Source organism: Capsicum annuum, chromosome 2 (genome assembly GCF_002878395.1).
Source record: "Capsicum annuum cultivar UCD-10X-F1 chromosome 2, UCD10Xv1.1, whole genome shotgun sequence".
Lineage (NCBI taxonomy): Eukaryota > Viridiplantae > Streptophyta > Magnoliopsida > Solanales > Solanaceae > Capsicum > Capsicum annuum.
This window is the reverse complement of record NC_061112.1, coordinates 141,607,513-141,613,969: the sequence shown is the minus strand read 5'-3', so window position 1 is coordinate 141,613,969 and position 6,457 is coordinate 141,607,513.

The following is a 6,457-nucleotide window of genomic DNA, read 5'->3' as shown; positions in this document are numbered from 1 at the left end:
CTTTAGGAAAAGTAAAACAACAACAATTACAAAGGTTTAACTTTAATTTAAGTTATCAAAAACAAAGCTAATTACAGATCCTAATATAAAAAGATCAAAACTTTAATTAATTAGTATCGCAGAACAAGAAGATATCCAAAGGATAATTGAATTAGTTACTACCGTAACAATATTAACTACAGATCTAGAGAAAATAGATTAAAACTTGAATTAATTAATTTGTATAATAGAACAATAATAATAACAGATTTGAAATAAAAGGATTAAGGCCTGAAATAGTTAGCATCATGTATCATATATATATAACAAACATCAAATGAAAACTTACTCGAAAACTTGCTCCACCATCAAAGATGCACTTACCAAAAATAAATCATGATGGACTAATGAAAATTGAGATTAAGAACATGAATTTTGCTTGAAGCTTGTGTTTTGGTGTCAAGGTGCGTAGGGAATACAATGGAGAAAAGGGAAAACAGAGAAAATGGAGATGAAAGAAGATTTTAGAAAAGTAAAATAGTAGAGGCAAAAGACACGATAAAGTGTCATTGATTGGAGGTTTTAGTTACCAAAATACCCTTACTATTGGTGCTATTGACGAAAATATCCTCAAATAAGATAAAATAGTAGTAACCAAAGTATTCATTTATATAAAAGAGTAAAATATAATCATTATTATTTTAAAAAAATATATAAATTTCAGTAACTAAAAATATATTAGTGAAATTACTTTTAACCTTGTAAGAGTAAAGAATTTATTAAGGAGTGTGTCCAATTCAAATGGGGTAAATAGAAATGATTGAAAGGTTTATTCAACTATTTTACATTGAGTCCACTTGATTCATTGATATTTTAGACAATACTTCCTCAATATTCATAATAAATGAATTGTTTAGATATTGTTGATATTTAAGGTAATTTAATTGTTTCAATAATAATGTTGAAATTTTCATTTATTCTTATACTTCATTTTTGTATTTCTTATATCATGAATTTAAGAAATTTAATTGTTCCTATTTATTTATTGTTTTGAATTAGTTTTTAAAAAGTCAGTATTGGAAGAAATTATCATGATAATTGTTTTGAGTTTTTAAGTGTTGTTTGCTAATAACTGAAAAGGACAAAAATAAGAAATAGTATCTAATTTATATCTTAATTTTCTTTTTATAATAGATATACAATACTTCGACAATTCACTTGTTATCGAACAGAGGAAGTCCTCCAAATTAGTGATCAATAATTAGAAAAGTGACCACTAAATGCATTATTTTTTTATAGACAAAATACATATAGAGGCCCCTCAACTATTTGACTTTTTCCGTATAAGCACCTCAATTAGGCCATGTACCTATTGAACCCTTTACTCCTTCACAACTGGTTTCAATTGAACCCAATTTGCTGACGTGGCAAAAAATTTAAATTGCTTGTAATACACACGCCAATGATGTGGCAAAGTGGCAAATTAAATAACAACATGTGGCATTTTAATTCAAATAATTATAAAAATAATTTTTTAATATAACACTATGTGCACGAAATAATTATCAACGCAGGATCATTATCCAACAAGACATCGCATAGCGATATATGAAAACTACAATAGTTTAGATAACAAATCTCTAACCCAAATCCCACAGAGTTCATAGAGCATCTAAACAGAATTACATGAGTTCAACTTTTGGGCATACAAACTCAACGAACGGAAACATAAGCTAAAATAACGAGAGATGAATGACAGCCTTCACGAATAATGCGAAAGTTCACCTTAGAGATAGAATCCACACGTAAATACAGTCAGCACGAGCCTCTCTCTCTGCAACCGTATCTGTACGTATGAAAGTAAGGAGTGAGCTATATAAATATAACCCAGTAAGATACTCGACTCGCTACTTTAATACCCCTTGAACAAGTGTTAGAAAATACAAAGCACAACAAAGATACACAAATAATATGTACATAATATCTTTCATAAAATAATATCAATAAGATTTTCAAAGAGGTTCAAAATACCATCCTATAACAATTCAATCCACACTCACGACTTGTCATAAACGACAGTGAAGATGATCGGCCTAACACCTCGACAAGTCCACGGCAACATATATAAAGCCCCAAAAAGTCTACTGCGACAGCAAGTATAAGCCCCTAACATATTACAGCAGCATAGGTAATGCCACTAACATAGCCTTCTGCCGTTGTCTCAGCTCGCCGGAAACTTGGTCTCGTTGGTTCGGTTCTTCCATTTTCTTTTTTTTGTTCATTGGAAATTCTAGTTTGGTTGTTCGTCGTTCTTGGCTGATTTTGGTTGATTCGGCCGATACTTAAGTGTTTGGTCTAGCCTTGTTCATCGATTTCACTCATAGATATATTTGGTTCGAATTGAAATTTAGAGTTTATTGCGTTCTTGGATTGTTTCTCGATTGATTCGAAGAATTGGGCTTTCGTTGGCATTCTTCGAGGTTCTTGGACGGGCTCTTATTTCTTTTATTAAGTCAATCGAAAGCTCTTTGAGGTCCAATTCTAACTTCTCTTTTTTTTTTATTTTTCCGTGATTACGAATGATTTGTGTTTGAGCATATTCGAATCCTCGTTGTTTGTTTGTTTGATGTTGAATTTGGAGTTGAAAACTTGATTGATGAAATGTGTATAGAATTGGCTTAATCATTAAGAATGAATTTGGGGCTTGGGATCGAAAATTGATAATCGAATAAGTCGAAGGTTGTTTATCTTGATTCATTACTGAATATTGTTGAAATGGATAGCATCATGATTAGGTCATCGAATAAATAGCTAAAAGTAGGTTCGGGTAGGCAAATATTTAGGAATAAGTGTTTTGCTCGTTGAATTATTGAATGCTTGAAATGCGTGTTGAATGGTTTGATTTTATTGCTTTTGGATCGAATGTATCATTTAGCCGGGGAATGCCCCGAGACACATTGTATTTATTCACTGAGGAATTCCCCGACGTACTATGTTGGTGGAAGACGCTCGTGAGGAAGGCCCGAGGCATCGGGTAAAACCTGGGAGCGTAGTTAGGATTAGTATAGGTTAGATAGGATTTATTTTTGCTTTTTTTATTTTGGAACTGTATAATTGGACTGAACACTATACTTTTATTCTTTTTATTTGGTTTGTTTTTTTGATTGATTTACGTGCTCCTTTGTGATTTTTACATTCGTAGTGTCAAATTAGCCGATACGTTCTACCAAGCGACCGTGGTCGAACCATGGAATTGGGGGGTGCCTAACACCTTTCCCTCGGTCAACAGAATTCCTTAACCGGAATCTCTGTTCGCAAACCAGTTTAAAGAGTCAAATTGTTTTGAAAAGGATTTTTCAAAGGTGACTTGGCACATCGGATTATGTCAAGTGGCGACTCTGAGTTTTTAATATAAAAATAATCCTTTTTTGAAACAAATCTTTATTTTGTCAGGTTAACAATAAAAACACTTTCGAAACCTTAAAACAAATCATTTTGGAGTTAAAAAAAAAGGGTGTGACACTTAATTGTGGACCTTGATTAACTTTTGTACAACAATAGTGTCACAAAATTATGAAGTTACACAAAAATGGTGTTTAATTAACTTTTGTGCACCAATAAATCAAAAATACAATTACTTAAAATGGTGCTTAATTAACTTTTGTATACCAACAATATCAATAAATTTATGTATTTACTTAAAAACAATGTTTAATAGACTTTTGTGCACCAATTACATCAAAAAAAATAAAATTATGACATTACCTAAGAGCAGTGTTTAAAGTCTCTCCATAGGCTTTTTACCACCTACTTAAACAAGTGTAGATATGTGAACAGTTGTATCAAGTGTTGTATCAAATAAATAAAGAAGCTACGTACCTTAATTTCGTAAATTTGGGGTTTAATTTGGTTTTGAATGAGAATTAGACAATTTTGTCATTGTGTTGTTATTTCTACTCCCCAATTTCACAATGAGATACTTCCTCCGTTCCAAATTACCCATCCCAAATAAAGATGACACATTGATTAAGAAAAATAATTAATAACATGTTTAATTTATTATAATACTCCTATTAATTGATGTTTACATTTTAATTTGAAGAAAAAGTAATTAATGCAAAGGGTAAAACATGGGAAAAAAAAAATTTGTCTCTTCTTGATTAATGAAAAAATACAAGTAAAATGAGAAATCAAATTAGAAAATTTGGAACGGATAATTTGAGACAGAGAAAGTAATTAATGAAAACCAATAATGTTTTTCTTCCTACAATCCTGAAACTGGACTAACGAAAAGCTAGTACATAAGAAATAGGCAACAAAAAGTAAAGCATGGATAGAGGATCGATGAGATTGGGAACTTAATAAATATTACTGCATGTAGTTACTTAAAAGTGGTGATTAATTAATTTTGTACCAAAGAAAGGTATAAAGTTGATTAAAAAGCGGTGTTTAATTAACTTTTGTGTATCATCAGTGTCAAAATGATTATGAAGTTACTTAAGATTGTGATGCTTAATTAAGTTTTGTGCATCAATAGTGTCAAAAAAAATTATAAAGGTACTTAAATGTGGTGCTTGATTAACTTTTGTGCATCAATAGTGTCAATAAAATTATGAAGTTATCAAAAACGATGCTTAATTAACTATTGCGCAATAAGAGTGTCAAAAAAGTACTATGAAGTTATTCTAATGCGGTACTTAATTAACTTTTGTGCATTATTAGTGTCAAAAAAATTATTAAGTTACTCAAGAGCGATGCTTAATTAACTATTATGAATCAAGAAGCATCAACAACATAAAAAAAAATTATGAAGTTACATACATGCGTTGCTTAATAAACTTTGTGCATCAATGGTATCAATAAAACAGAATCACTTTGAGATCAACTGCAAATTAGGTAATTAAGTAACCATTCTTAGGAGTATTCTTATTAATATGATTTGTCTGCTACATTTTTGGTGGTGCGTATTTCTCTTTTAGGAGAAATGTGATATTATTACCTATAGAAAGGGAAACCTAGTTGGGCCAAATTGATTTCGAATCACCTGATATTTCACATTAACTTTAGTAGAAGGCAACAAAAGGAAACAACAAAATTTTAGGGGGAAAATTACAGAAAGTAGCATATTTAAAACTATAATTATAATAAACAATAATATTTTTGAAGTACATGTTTTACTCTCATTACTTTACATTTTTCTATCTTTACTCCACTATTTCACCTCCATCAAATATAGCTATCTTTTACCCCTTTTTTTTCTTCTTATTTTTTATCATTTTATTTTTTTATTTTATGTTATTTTCATTTTTTCATTTTCAATTTATTTTCTTTCTTTTATTTCTCTTTTTTTTTTCTTTTTCATTTTTTTCTTTTTTTTGCTTTTTCATATTTGAAGATAATTATCTCCACGATTTTCAAGATTTCAATATAAAACATCATTACCATCTTTCACTCTCTTATATTTCTACCTTTTTTTTTCTTATTAGTTTTTTTATCTTATTTTTTTATTATTTTATTTTGATTTCTTTTTCATTTTTTTATTTTCACTTTATTTTCTCTTTTCTATTTCTTTTTTTTTCTTTTCGTTTTCTTTTTTTTTTCTTTCTCATATCTTTTTTTCTCTTTTTCTATTTTCGTTTTTTTCTTATTTTTTCTAATTTATTTTGTTTTTTTTTCTTTTATTTTTATACTTCTATTTCTCTTTCATTCATTTTTTTTTCTGTTTTCACTTCTCTTTTTTTCGTTTTTTCTTTTTATATAATTTTTTTTCTATTTCTAACTTTTATTTTAGAAAGACAAATATGTATATCACATACACATAATCAAAAACATACAAAATACATAGTCATACAAATCTATATATGTATTTCAGTACAAAACATACATATTATTTACGAAATACATATCATATTCATATTAAACAGTAATGAACATAACTATATTATATATCTTCATATGTATTTGCAAAATACAAAGGTAACTCAAATAAAATAAGAATATACATATGGATCAAGTATGTATTCTATAAATACATATGCAGAGCTATATGTATTTTATACGGTGTTGAATTTGTCTTTGAACTGTACATACTATGTCATTTTAGAAGGTAACATACGTACTTATTTATTTTCTTTTACTGTTTAAGATATGTGTCATGTATTTTTTTATTATTTATATGTATATGCATATAATTGTCATTTTTGTTATAGAAATTGTGTCATATATGTTTATATATACATGTAAGTCAGATACGCATTTCTGTAAATACATATGCAGATACATATGTATGTTTTTTTTTATAGTAAATACATATGCAGATCAGTATGTCTTTTTATTTTGTATATTTTTTGAATATACATATATATGATATAAATATTTGTCTTTTAAAAATAAAAGATAGAGATAGAAGAGTAAAAAAAAGAAAAAAAATAGAAAAAAATAAAAACGAAAAATAAAAATTCAAAAAAAAAAAAGAAGT